Source organism: Papio anubis, chromosome 10 (genome assembly GCF_008728515.1).
Source record: "Papio anubis isolate 15944 chromosome 10, Panubis1.0, whole genome shotgun sequence".
Taxonomy (NCBI): domain Eukaryota; kingdom Metazoa; phylum Chordata; class Mammalia; order Primates; family Cercopithecidae; genus Papio; species Papio anubis.
The window spans coordinates 6,952,353-6,966,380 of NC_044985.1; the positions used below are offsets into that span (position 1 = coordinate 6,952,353).

Sequence of the window (14,028 nt, forward strand, 5' to 3'; positions counted from 1 at the left end):
TACTTTTATTTTTTCATTTTCTTATGCTTTCTAGTGTTGGGGACTGGTATAAATTTTTTGCTTTAATGATGCAATGTCGTAACTTTTGTGAGTCTGATACATTTATATTTAAAAAGTCATCCCAATCCCATCAGTTTTTATTTCTGTATGTCATTTCTGTTTTCTGTTTTTATTCTGAAAATATTTAATTGAAAAATAAAAATTTTGTATTTTATGGTGTACATCATAATGTTTTGAAGTACACATAACATTGTGAAATGTTTAACTTGAGCTAATTAACATTTGCATTATCTTACATATTTACTATTTTTTTTTTTTGGTGATGAGAATATTTAAAAAATCTTCTCTCTTAGAGGTTTTCAAAATACAATAGATTGACTGGGCGCAGTGACTCACGCCTGTAATCCCAGCACTTTGGAAGGCCGAGGTGGGCAGATCATGAGGTCAGGAGATGGAGACCATCCTGGCTAACATGGTGAAACCCCGTCTCTACTAAAAATACAAAAAATTAGCCGAGTGTGGTGGCGGGTGCTTGTAGTCCCAGCTACTCTGGAGGCTGAGGCAGGAGAATGGCGGGAACCCGGGAGGCGGAGCTTGCAGTGAGCTGGGATCTGGCCACTGCACTCCAGCCTGGGCGACAGAGCCAAGACTCCCTCTCAAAAACAAAAACAAAAACACAATAGATTGCTATTAACTATAGTCGCCATGATGTACAAGAGATCTCTTTAATTTATTTCTCCTATCTAACTGAAATTTTGTATCCACTGACCAGTATCTCTCCAATCTCCTTTCTTACCCCTATCCTCTGGTAACGATTATTCTACCTTCTGATTCCTTTATTTAAACTTTTTTAGGTTCTACCCACCCTGGCTCATTTTGTTAAGTGTTACGTGTTTCTGGTTCAACCATGTTGTCCCAAATGACATAATTTTCTTCTTTTCTTTCTTTCTTTTTTTTTTTTAACGGCTATTACTCCATTGTGTATATACACTCCTCATCCCCTCATGGACAATTAGGTTGACTCTCACTTGTTTCTTTTGTCTGATTGCTGTCCTTTTCACTAGAAAAACTGCTGATATGTAAAGGTCTTTCCCTTCAGAATGTTAGATTTTCCAGAGTAGCATTGTCTGAAACTTTTCCTCAAGGAAGAAAGAAGACAACAGCTGAGACAATGTGAAAACCAGGCTATGAACTCTGTTTTGTGTTCATTTTATCTATTTGCCAACTGCAATTCACTTTCATGTTGAAGCCCTACATCTCACTTCTGCCTTTCACTATACCTGGTGTCCTGAATCCACAGCACCTCGGTCACTTTTTCTAGCAAATAACTATTTGGTGTTCTGCCTTGGAGGTAGGTGCTTGTGTTTGAATGTTTTTCTCAATGAGAAGGATAAAAGGAGAGTCAAAAATTCTCATATATCCACTTTCAAACTATATTCACCTAAATGTGTGCTGTGATTTATGCTTTCCTTATGATCTCTTCTTAATTCGTGCCAATATATCTTCTGGCTCCCTTGGGTTTTACAAGGTAAATCAGTTCACTTCTTATCATCATTTCTTTTACATACTCTTGTGGGGCAACTTCCACTACAGAGGTGCCATATCCCCATGTAGTTTCTGGTTTCCTAACTTTTGCTGGAATCTCTTCTCTGTTGATATCTCTTCTTCGATTGCCTTGGTCTTCTCAGTATTATATGTTTTTATTATCCAAAAGCAAAGTAGATAAAAAGAGAGTTATCCTACATCTTCAATGAAGAAATCAATACCATCACATCTTACTAATAATTATTAAAACGTACTGGAGCAGCCTAGTTTAAATGAGATACGATGATAGTGACTAAACATAAAAAGCAGCAGTATTTCTTATTTGAGTTTCTAATATCAAAGCAGAGCTGAAAGTTACTCGCACGAGATAATCGGGGGTTACATTGTGTGATATTGGCAATAGCTACTGTGACACTCAGAGATGAGAAGAAAAAGTGGGATGGAAGCCACAGAAAAGACCTCTTGGTGATTTGAACTTGACTATATCCTAAAAAATTGCATAACCACAGTAAGAGGGATAAAAAAAGCACAAGGGTTTTATTAACTAGACTTTTTCTTTCTTTCTTTCTTTCTTTTTTTTTTTTTTTTTTTTACAGGAAATCATTCTCGATATTTATTAACTCTGGTGTGGACTGGTTTCATTTTTACTTCAATTTCTATACCTACAAAATGAAAATATCTATTGCTACCATATTTTAATTTTCATATTGAATATACTGTAAACATGAACTTTGTGAGACAATGTCTAGCACATAATAGGTGACCAAATGATTAATAGTACACAAATTAACAAAGGTTATTGTCCCAGTTATAATAAAGGTGATTATTGTGACGTGACCATGAAGATAAGGCATGAGCCCATCCATGTGCCCAACACACCTAATACACAGGTTCTGCTTGCCTGTGTTCCTGGGAAAGGGCTTATAGTCAGTGAGAAATACAGAAAAGAGAAAGGATAAAGCAGTTATCATGTTCCTGTAATGTGGTGAGCATGTTATTGAGTAATAATTACATGCTAGATGTATATAAAATATATAAATGTGTTTAAAAATGTGTATACAAAATACATGGAGAGTTACAAAGGTATCAACTAATTTATATAGCTTAAAGCCATATAGGTTTGTTTGTACCTATATATACACACACATATGTAGTTATATAATTATGAAGAATCATAAAAATATGAATGCTTCTTCATTCGCCAGCTAACTTAAGGAAAAACTTGCGATTAATAACTTGGTAGCCCCTTAGAGGTTATATGTCCTCACATATATCCTTTCTCTCAGAAACGAAAATTGTGTGTCTATTTTTCTTTTTCACATTTTTACCATATATGCATATATTTGTTTTATTCTTTTGGCTGTTTCAATTTATATAAATGGAACTGACTATAGTTATTTATCTGTCACTTATCATTAATTATTTTATTATTTTACTCAATGTGATGTTACTCAGTCTGCCAGTTATTTATTCCTTGCCTTTAGTTTTATATTCATCCTTTTTTTTATGTTCTGTGAAACTAAATCTGGGCTCTTTACTATTTTTCTCTGTCAGCTGGCACAGTGCTAAGCTTTGTCAATAGGGGTTACTGGAGAGACACTGCAAGAAGAAAGGGTTTTTGTTTCCTGGTTTCTGCAGCAGGCACAACTTCTTTAATAACCAGCAAAAGTTCATGGAAGTCAACAGGAACACAAGTAAGTTTCTGCTTCCCCTGACACCTCCCAGTCCCAGGTGGTTTTGTAGCATATAGTCTCTTTTGTAAGTACAATTTTAACTTACAAATTAGAAGACAGATTCCTATCAAGTCCTGAATTGTAGATTTCGAGAAAGTTCTGTGCATGGCACCACAGTGACTTCTCTGCGTTCAGAGGCTATGACCTACCACCTCCTTCCCAACAAGGCCTATTCAGCCCTGGGAGGTGATTCTAACATGGCTGCATTCTCTCAGCCCTACAGGTAGTGACTGCTTTTTTAAAAAAAGTTCTCTTTACTTCTTATTAGATCATATCGCATCCCTCCAATTCCCTGTTATAATTTTACATTCTTTATTTTAATACTTTATGATTTAAGTTGCTTGTGGTTTCTCTTTTTATTAGGCCCGAGCTGATAGTCTTCCTTCATTTGTATAGTTCCTTTTTTTGTACTACCTTGTGACATTTGCATTTAATTTGTATTTCGTATGCTTTTCCACGATCACTAATAAATTTGCATAACTGTTGATATGTTTGTTGGCAAATAGCGTTTCCATCTATCAGACTCTTTATATGTAATCTTGTTTAATCCTCACGACAACCTTGGAAAATACATATTCTTTTTCTCATTTGATACATCAAAAAACAAAACTCTGTTAAATAAAATGATTTGTCAAGTGAAATAATTTGTCTAAGTACAGGAAAGTAGTAGATCTGGAATTTAAAATATTGTCTTTCATTCCCCAAATCACTGTTTTTTCTAATACTTTATGCTCAGTAATGATAGACATGATATAGAGGGTGATAGTTTACTGTTACAATTTAACAAGGTAGTGCTTCATTTGTTTACAAACCAATTATGAAACTATTCCAAAGATTTATTAAAAGTATAATGAGCTTTTGATCTGGGCAGTAGGGACAGGAGCAACAACAATAAGATAACAAAAAATCTGTTTTCCTTTAAGTAATCTAGGAAGGAAAAAGAGGGAATAGAAATGAATTAAAAAGTAGCTTTCCTATGAGTTTTTGAATTAACCTCATTCTCAATGTCATCACTAACCTCTAATATAATGGGTTTCACATAATACTGGGTCATTACATTTTTAGGCATCATCAAATAGAATGAAGAATAATATATTTGAAAATCAGTTTGATAAAGAAAAAAATTTGAAATTCAAATTTAGATCAGGCTTCATTAAAAAGGCAAACAAGTTCCAAAGCCGAACTTGTCCATTTCTTGCTTTGCAAATGAAAATTTTAAAAAACCAAATGACAGAGAGATCAATGTGGGGAGATAATTCAAAACTCAGCACCTCAAAGGAATTGAATATAGTATAATTACATGTCAAATCCATGAGCCACACTCTCAGGACTGGAGATAGGAAATCAGCCAAGGTTATTCAAAAGAACAAGAGTGATATGCTCCTCTGTTTCATATTCTACCACTCCCAGTTTTATACCTAACTAGCTCTGCCTAAGAGTCAGTCCCAACACCAATTTAAACATTTGTGAAAGTTCTCTTTGCAGTCAAGCAAAGAGACTGCAACTCTCTTGCTTGTGCCCTCTGCTTTTGGGCTCCTGTTGTTTTCAGTATTAAGCTCTCAAAATTGGTAGTGGGTAACGGTTGGTCTCTTATTAATTTAAAAAATATTCAAGGCATAAATAAATACATTAAAAAAAAAATCAGTCACTAAAACAGAAAACGGTTTGAACCGGGGTTGCTTCATGGCATCTTTCAAATCATCCTCATAGTTTGCTGCTTATTGACCTTTATCAGATTTTACAGAACTAAAGATGATTCATTAGTGGGTCTTAATACTTTATGGAATGTAGCTCTCCAAGACTGTTCTTAATAAAGTCAAAAAGGTAACGTTGTAACTGAATTAGAGTAGAATGGCCTCCACTTTGGTGCATAGAGTGCGCCCTATGCCTACCAACAAGCTTGCTGGCCCACCTGTAAACCTCAGTTTTCTGTTTTCCAAAAATCATGTGTTATACACACGCACCCAATGGCCCTGTTTCTTACCAGGTTTCTTGGTTCAGTTGAAATATTTTTCCTTAAAAAAAAAACAGAATCATATGTAAATTTTATTATACTTAAGTATAGGTTTATAATACACAAACTTATTTACCTGCAGTTCATTTGACTAGTTTATGTTTCAATGTGTATTTCTCATGCAGTCCTTCCATATCTCACCACAGTTGTTTTTCTATTTTTAAATATCTATGGGATTGATGGAATCTCTTGTTAGTAGGGATTCTCTCCCTAGACATTTAGAGAAACTCTCCTGCGTTTTTAAGGTAACTTGGTGTTATTGTATAAAAAGATAAAACTGAGCACCTGAGCTCACCTCAAGTAAATTATAAAGTATCCATTTGGGCCACGTGCTAGCATATACTATGTTGTCGTTTGGAAATAGTTGATGTCTCTGTTTTACTCGCTGGTGTGTGCCAGGACCTTTGCTATTCCCTGCCTCATAGTCCTGACTGCCCAGCTGTTTTAATGTCAAGACTAGGGTTTATCTTCATGTGATTTCCCATCAGTTTCCCAACTAAGTCTCCAAAATTCCAGCACTATCAACCCCAAGCTTCCACCCACCGAGCCTGACGTAGGTGGAAGATGATCAATGGTAACAACTCAGACATAGGCCGCTTCGATATTGCAGAGTCAGGAAGATGTTCCCGCTCTATCTAAATGCAGAATTTACTGTCCACAATTCCATTCCCCTTAGCCCGGTGATACCATCGCAGCAAGTCATCCTTCCTCATCCAAGTTTTAAGATGCTTGGTTCCCACACTGCTTGAAGAGCAAGATTATATGTAGCCTCCCTGCCTCCTGGCCCTGCGCATACACACTCATAAGTATTAACGTTTTCCTCCTTAGATACTCAGATTAGCAGCATGTGACAAATTGCACCTTTGGATACAATAGCGTAAGAACCTATTTTAAGGAAAAGCTTCTACTAGGGAATATGGTTCAGTCTTTCCTCAAGGGAACATTTTCCTCTGAGGAACTTATAAATATATTGAGATGTAATAGTACAATTGTTTTCTAACCATTAAGAATCTCACCTTACATTACCTATGACTAGATAAATTGAGATGCTATACGATGCTGGCCTGATATCTCATGCCGTCGGTGTTAGAATTTCATTTTGCCATAGTACTCCTCGAGTCCAGAAAAGAGCTGAGTGCCTCATAGATGCTATTATATAACATAATTAGTAATTATGCTATTATAGTTACTAACTATGCTGTTATAATTCCTAATTATGCTATATAATAGCATCTAAACTATATATTTTTACAAGATTATTAATTTCTTTCTTTAAAAGATGAAAAGAAGACACTAATTTACTAGCAATACAGAGCTATACATATGAGCTATAGAATTAGTGATACAGATATTTTAAAATAAACCAACTTTCATCAAATGCAAAGAGTGACATGAACCAGACAACTATGAAAGTCTTCATGGACCTTTGAGGAGAAAATGGAACAGTGACTAATTTTGGGTAATTGCTTTAAGTATTACATTGTGGCAAACATTCATTTTGCCTGTCAAATGCCTCATTACCATTTTATCAAACCAAGACTTGAAAGAAGCAAACTAAGAATAACCTTTAAAGAAATAAGGCTACCTGTGAATATTATTAATAATTTTAACATGCATAATAACTAATGTTTTAACTTGAAATCCACATCAGCTAGTGAATAATTTACTCGCACTAGTTTGACCCTAATAAATTCCTCAATATTAAAATGAGTAATATGGCACTGAATACAGGTATATAATTAATCTCACAGAATTTATAATGGAAATATTTAAAAAGAATAAATATTCAATTATCTTGTGAGGGTAATTTAAGTTCATCCATAAGCTTAACAAAAAACACAGGAAGATGGAATACTCTAGGGAAGAAATAAAAAGTGCTTGGCCACTTTGATAGTCAGAACGTTTTACTTTATACATTTGCTTATTTAATTTTACCATCATTTATTTATTCACTTAATGGTTGACACATTGATTCATATAGAAAGCATGTGCTAAGCAAGCACTATGCTCAGGCTCTATTCTAAGAGGCAGGGATATTAAGTGGAGGAGGACGGAATCCTTGCCTCTTCTTTCTGCTCCTGTACTCACCTTTTCAGGATTCCTGGGACTGCCAAATGGTATCAGTGATATTCTCCAAGGACGCTGCTTACCTAACATTGCCCTCAGAATCCTACCTTCCCTATTCAAGAGTAGTGCACCCAGTAACCAGTTTATAATGAGATTCTGAAGAGTTATTTTACTCTGTATTTTACAAAGGTGATGTTCTGGTTCCCTTTATGTGTCAACTTCACGGGGCCACAGGGTGCCCCTATTCATGACCGTATATTCTGGGTGTGTCTGACAGTGCTCTGCATGAGATTAACACATGAATGTGCAGATTGAGTAAAGTACACTGCTCTCAGTATAGGCGGGCTCATCTAATCAACTGACTTCATGAATAGAACAAAAGACTGAGTTAAGAAGGAACTCCTCCTGCATGATTGCCTTAATCTGGATTATGAACTTTTCAGTCTTAAGACATGGACTGAAACATTGATTTTTCCTGGGGCTCATGCCGGCTGGATTTTATACTGGAACTAATGTTGTCAGTTCTCCTGGATCTCAGGCCTTTGGACTTGGACTGGCCCTCTTGGGACTCCAGCTTTTCTCCCTCTCTCTCCGTTTCTCTGGAGAACCCTAATTACTACAAGTGATAAACCTATGTATTAAAAATGGCTGCATCACTCTGTGTGTGTGTGTGTGTGTGTGTATGGAAATGTATGTAAATTAGGGCATTTTTATACATGCCAAGTAAAATCTTAGAATGAATACACAAACACACATATAGTAATTCTTAACTTCAGGGCATATGTCCCAAGTCCCCCAGTGGATGCCTAAAACCATAAACAGTACCAAACATTATAAAGATGGTCCCCATCGAATGACGATTTACCTTTTAATTTTTAACTGTATGATGGGTTTTTTTGAGACATAATCCCATTGTAAATCTAGAAGTATCTGAAGTTATGATGGTTTAACTTAAAATTTCACAACTTTATGATGGGTTTATTGGAGTACAAAATGCATTTTTAAAATTTTTTAACTCTTTTATTTTAGGTTTGGAGTACATGTGCAGGTTTGTTATATAGGTAACTGGGGCTTTGTGTACACATGATTTTATCACTCGAGCAATATGCATGGTACCCCATAGGTAATTTTTTTCTTTTTATCCTCCCCCTCATCCCATCCACCACTCTCAAGTAGGACTTGGCGTCCAATGAGAACACACGAACATAAAGAGGCAAACAACAGATACCTCTTTTGTTCTTTTTGTCTTTTTTGTTTGCCTCTTTATGTTCATGTATTCTCATTGTTTAGCTTCCACTTATATGTGAAAACATGTGGTATTTGGTTTTCTCTTGCTGCATTAATTTGTTTAGGATAATGGCCTTCAGTTCTATCCATGTTGCTGCAAAAGACATGATCTTATTATTTTTTAATGGTCATGTAGTATTCCATGTTGTGTATGTACCACATGTTCTTTATCCAGTCTACCGTTGATAGGCATTTAGGTTGATTTGATGTCTTTGATATTGTGAAAAGTGCTATGATAAACATACATGTGCAAGTGTCCATGTGTTAGAATAATTTAAAATTTGGGGGGGGTATATACCCAATAATGGCACTGCTGGGTTCAACAGCATTTCTATTGCAAGTTCTTTGAGAAATTGCCACACTGCTTTCCACAATTGCTGAACTAACTTACATTCCCACTAGCAGTGTATAAGCATTTGCTTTTCTCCACAACCTCATCATCATCTGTTATTTTTAACGTTTTAATGAAAGACATTCTGACTAGTATGGAATGGCATCTCACTATTGTTCTGCTTTGTATTTTTCTAATGATTAGTGATGTTGAGCATCAGAAGCATTTTTGACACAACATTTTACTTAGGTTGGGGTTCTAAGGATATAATCCCACTGAAAATGGAGGATCATTGCTATATACATGTACTGTGTATTTTTTTAAACAATGTCTCCACAATACCTTTATCGTAGGTAAGATTTTAACAATATCATGCCTGTGACAAAGTTTAATTTACAAATTACAAACAATACTCTTGCACTTTGGGGCCATTAAAAAGTGAAATAAGGGTGATGTGGATCCAAGTACTATGACACTATGACAGTGGACCTGATCATTGAGGTGGGTGCTAAGTGACAAATGGGCGGGTCCTGTACACAGCATGGATAATGGGGACAAACGGAGGATCACATCCTGGGTGATATGGAGTGGAATGGCATGATATTTCATTATGCTACCTAGAATCGTGGCCAATTTAAAACTTGTGATTAGTCTAAAATATTTCATTTAACATTTTCAGACCACCGTTGACTGTGGGTAACGAAAGTCATGGGAAGTGGAACTGTGAATAAGGGAGGACTACTGTATATATACACTGGGTACTGGTAAAAAATGGCTTAATCTGAATTTAAACTTACAAGGAATATATAAAATTGTAAAACCCCTTAGCCAGGAAAAATTTTTGAGATTGTTCCTCAACAGATTTATGTTCTAGTTTCCTTTTTATTTATTTTTTTTTAATTTTTGCTTTTATTTGTCCAATACGATTTCTTCTAGTAAATAAAACAAGTGGAATTTTTAGTCTCAGACTCTACTCAGTGTTAAACATGTTAGGCAGAGTTAGTTCAAAGAGTTCTGGGGGAACGTGGGAGAGGTCAGTCACCTTTTTATGTAAACTTGAGACAATATTCCCTCTCTACTTTAACTGGAGTTTATTTATGTCTGTTCCATTTCACCTTCTCTATTCTCTGCAGCTCTGGGTATATAGACAATATTTTACTCCCCTTGGTGATAAGTGTTACTTTGTAATTGGAATCTGAAGTGAAAATTTAACCATATTGGGTAGAAACATGGCTATCATAACTCCTTCATTTAAGATTACTATCTTTTCATTTTAGAAATAGTTCTTGGTAGTGGTGCTACTTAATCATTCAGACCCACATAACATAGAGTACATTCATTGGAGACCAATGGGAAATAAGATTATAGATAGGGTAGGGTAAACTGATGAAGGGCCTCAAACTCCAGCAGATATGGACATATCATGAACTGCAGTGAACAGCATTTTAAAGTTTTATTTGGAACAGTGACATTAAACAGAAGTAACTGATTTGTTAGAAAGAAATAGTTTAACACCAGAACATTTCGGATGCATTACTTGATGCCAAAGGACACTTCAACCTGAGATATTGCAGTTAAAGTACAATTGATAAAAAAAAAAAAAAAAAGCTACAAGGATAAAATGGAAAATAAACATTTGAAAAATGGGGAAGAGATTTCATGCTAAAATATATTATTTTTTCTTTTCTTGAGAGGACTGAACACATCCTGTTCACACACACACATTTATACACACACACATACGTGTATGTACTACAGAAAGAACACATTTGAGAAGGACATTTGTATTTAAATAAATGCATAGAATTATACCTCCTAAAATAAAAATCATGAGATGTTAAAGAAATATGAGAAGAAAAAAATAATAATCGGCCAGGCATGGTGGCTCATGCCTGTAATCCCAGCACTTTGGGAGGCTGAGATGGGCAGATCACTTGAGATTGGGAGTTTGAGAGTAGTCTGGCCAATATTTTAAAAAAAGAAAAAAGAAACAATATCAACAGCAACTACAGAAATGTGATCAAATATATTTTAGAAGCTATAGTTTTAAAAATTTAAGCAATTTTCTTTAAAAGCCTATGAAACACTGTTATTTGTTGTGTATCTCCAAGATAGGGATAATTTTGCAAAGCATATTTGAGTACCAAATCCTTCTTACCTAGAACACCTTTTCTTGCTTATGTTCTATATAATGTTAATTTGGGGAAGGATAACTGAGAACATCATAATTCCAACATAAACTGCTTTTCTTATATCTGATCAATATGGAGTACTGATCAATATGAAGTATGAAAGGAACCACCAGAAGTTGAAACGTACTAAAGTAACTTTCATCATCCTGGTTAGGGAATTCACCAATACTTATTTTTATTTTAATAAGTTCACATACATTATGCTCATACCATGTGCCAGAAGAAAAGACAGAAAGAGCAATCACAAAGCACACATGCTAGTATGTTATTTTCATACATGTAAAGTATATTGACCAATCTAGAGCATCTGTTTGCTTCTTTTCACTTTATCCTTTGTGACTAATATAAAGTTATAAATAAAAATCACTCCCCTGTGGGAATTGACATGAAAGGACATCTGAATCAGTTTTGGAAGGTAGGCAAATATCATGGCTGTGTTCAACCATGAGAGCTTCCCTAAAATAAACAAGTTCCTCTTTTTGATTTATATGTGCTATTCTTGTTGTCATGGCTAAGATGAAGACTTTGGGTTCACATTGATCTAGGTTTTCATCGTGACTTGGCCACCTTTTAATTGTGTGATATTGGGGTAGTTAGTCTCCTTCTCTGATCCTTTAATTAATGGTATGGTAAATGGGGTAATAATACCTGTCATTTATTGTTAGTGTAGTGGATTCTCATATGTACAACACCTATATAACAATGAGCAGAGAGTGGATGCTTAATGTAAATGATGACTATGAAGAAGACTATAGTGATAATAAATAGTTGAAGATTAATTTGCCGAAAACCAGAATAAATTAGGGAGGAGGGATATTGGATGTAGAAAGAATACTAAGAGACTATAATTCAGTGACAATGAGAAGATGAAAAGACAACAAATTTGAGATATTTCATGAAATTAATTACCAACATTTCCTAGTGATTAACATTTGAAAGGAGAAGGACTTATGTATTTAGCTCACTGCAAGCTATTCACATGATGATGTGTATATTGACAATACTCTTCATGGTAATGGGAAACGATATGGGGTAAGAATTAACAATATCCACCTGCCTTCTAAAAAGATAAATGCTGAATTACTTACTTCTCAGGGTACTGCTTAGGAATACTCCAAAAAGGGTGTCAATAGTATCTACTGAAAAAAAGTAAAATCAAATTCTTTATAGTCAGTTTCTCTCATTTCTTTCCAAGTGTATATTTTGTTATGTGATGGAAATATATAGTGCAATAGTAAACTTCCTCTTGGCATATTTTGTTTATATTCTAAAGCTATTCAGATAAGGTTGTGTTAGAAAGTGAAATGTGTTAACCACTTCTGTGGGTAAATCGTTGTTCAGTGTGAAGAGTAGTGCTTTCAAGCATTAGCCTTGTTGAATAGAGTGTACATGTCTATAATCCAAATGAATATAACTATACAGGAATTTTATGAGTTATTAAGCTCTTCTAATAACAAAATACCTCCACAATAATAGTAGTGATGAACTGTCCAAAACTTCAGTACTTAATATGCTCTTTGTAGCTTCTTGAGTCCACAAAAAGGAGTTGTAAACATTGACTGCTGATCCTTGAAATTTGCAGTTGAGGAAGCAGACTTGTGTACAAAAGGAAACTGTGTAAAGTGAAATAAGAAAGGAAGAAACTAAAGCTTACTTTAACGTAATATCTTGCTTGATTGCTTCAAAACTTTTTTTTTGTTTTTCTTCCCCCATTTTTGCTCTTTTTTTTTATTGAAGGTGAGGTATATTATTTGGAAAGAATCCAAATTATTATTTTTTAATTTTCAGGAATACCCAGATACAAATTGAAGAGCATTAAAAATAATGTGTCCACATATTTATTTTGGTGTTTAAAATTGAACTGATTATGGAATTCAATAAAAACTAATGTTAATATAATAAAAAAAATAATACTGTGCAAAAGTATAAAATAGTCTGCATTTCTTCATTTTTAAATTCAGGTATATAGGAAGAACTTGATAAAAACTCACTGAATTCAGAATAATGGCTCATGTAACTCATAAAATTGTGTAAATGGCTATGGCATAGTTAGAACAATTAAAGGTCTCATTCTCAGACAAGGAAACTGAGGCACAGATAATTAATTATTTTGCTCAAATTTAGAGATGAGATTATGCTAACTAGATGTATTTTGTAGAGGTAAATACTCTAGTGATTCCTAATCGCATTCTTAATTGATTGCTTAGGAAATCAACCTAGAAAAAGGAAAGTTCTTGCTTAGAGCATTTGTTCTTACTCTTGGTTTTGTCAACCATGCCTGCTGCTTTCAGCTGCTGCTGCTTCTTAAGCCTCCCAGTGCTGATTCCCAAGACATAGGAGATCTGCAGTTTCATGCCTATGATGGTCATGCTGGTTGATTCCCCACATCCTGGCTCCTTGGATCATTAATCTAACACAACCCAATAATCCCATTCCCTTTATTAGTGCTTAGCTTCAGATGGCCAACAGGTCCAACATGACACAACATCAAAGCCACTGAGGAGGTTGTCTTTTCTCCTAAACATAGAGACATAAAAACAGATGGACCCTCTTTACCTTATAGATGTTGCTGTGTCTGCATACTGCACCTAAAAATTTGAAAGCTATCATACAACCATATTAGTAAAACTGTTGTAAGGGCAATGTCCATCACAATGAAAACTTCTTATAGATTTCCTATTATGTGATATTACTGTTCTGTTGTACAAAATGCACTCTATTCACAAGAGAAATGCTCAGTATTGCCAACTAAGACTCACTCGGCTATTGCTGTCATGGGATCTGCCTATATAAACACAGACTTTAAGAGAAAATTGGAAAAATCCAGTAAGTCTGCAGGCTATTGGACATATGTGAGGT

The 14,028-nt window shown here is 34.9% G+C and overlaps 1 long non-coding RNA gene across 1 annotated transcript in view; it reads left to right on the plus strand.

Moving 5' to 3' along the window:
* The first annotated feature begins 612 nt into the window (after positions 1–612).
* Positions 613–14,028, plus strand: part of LOC116269137 — a 37,262-nt gene continuing 23,846 nt past the window's right edge. The window contains exon 1 of the long non-coding RNA XR_004176456.1: positions 613–3,239. This is a non-coding gene — a long non-coding RNA (uncharacterized LOC116269137). The remainder of the gene's footprint in view (positions 3,240–14,028) is intronic.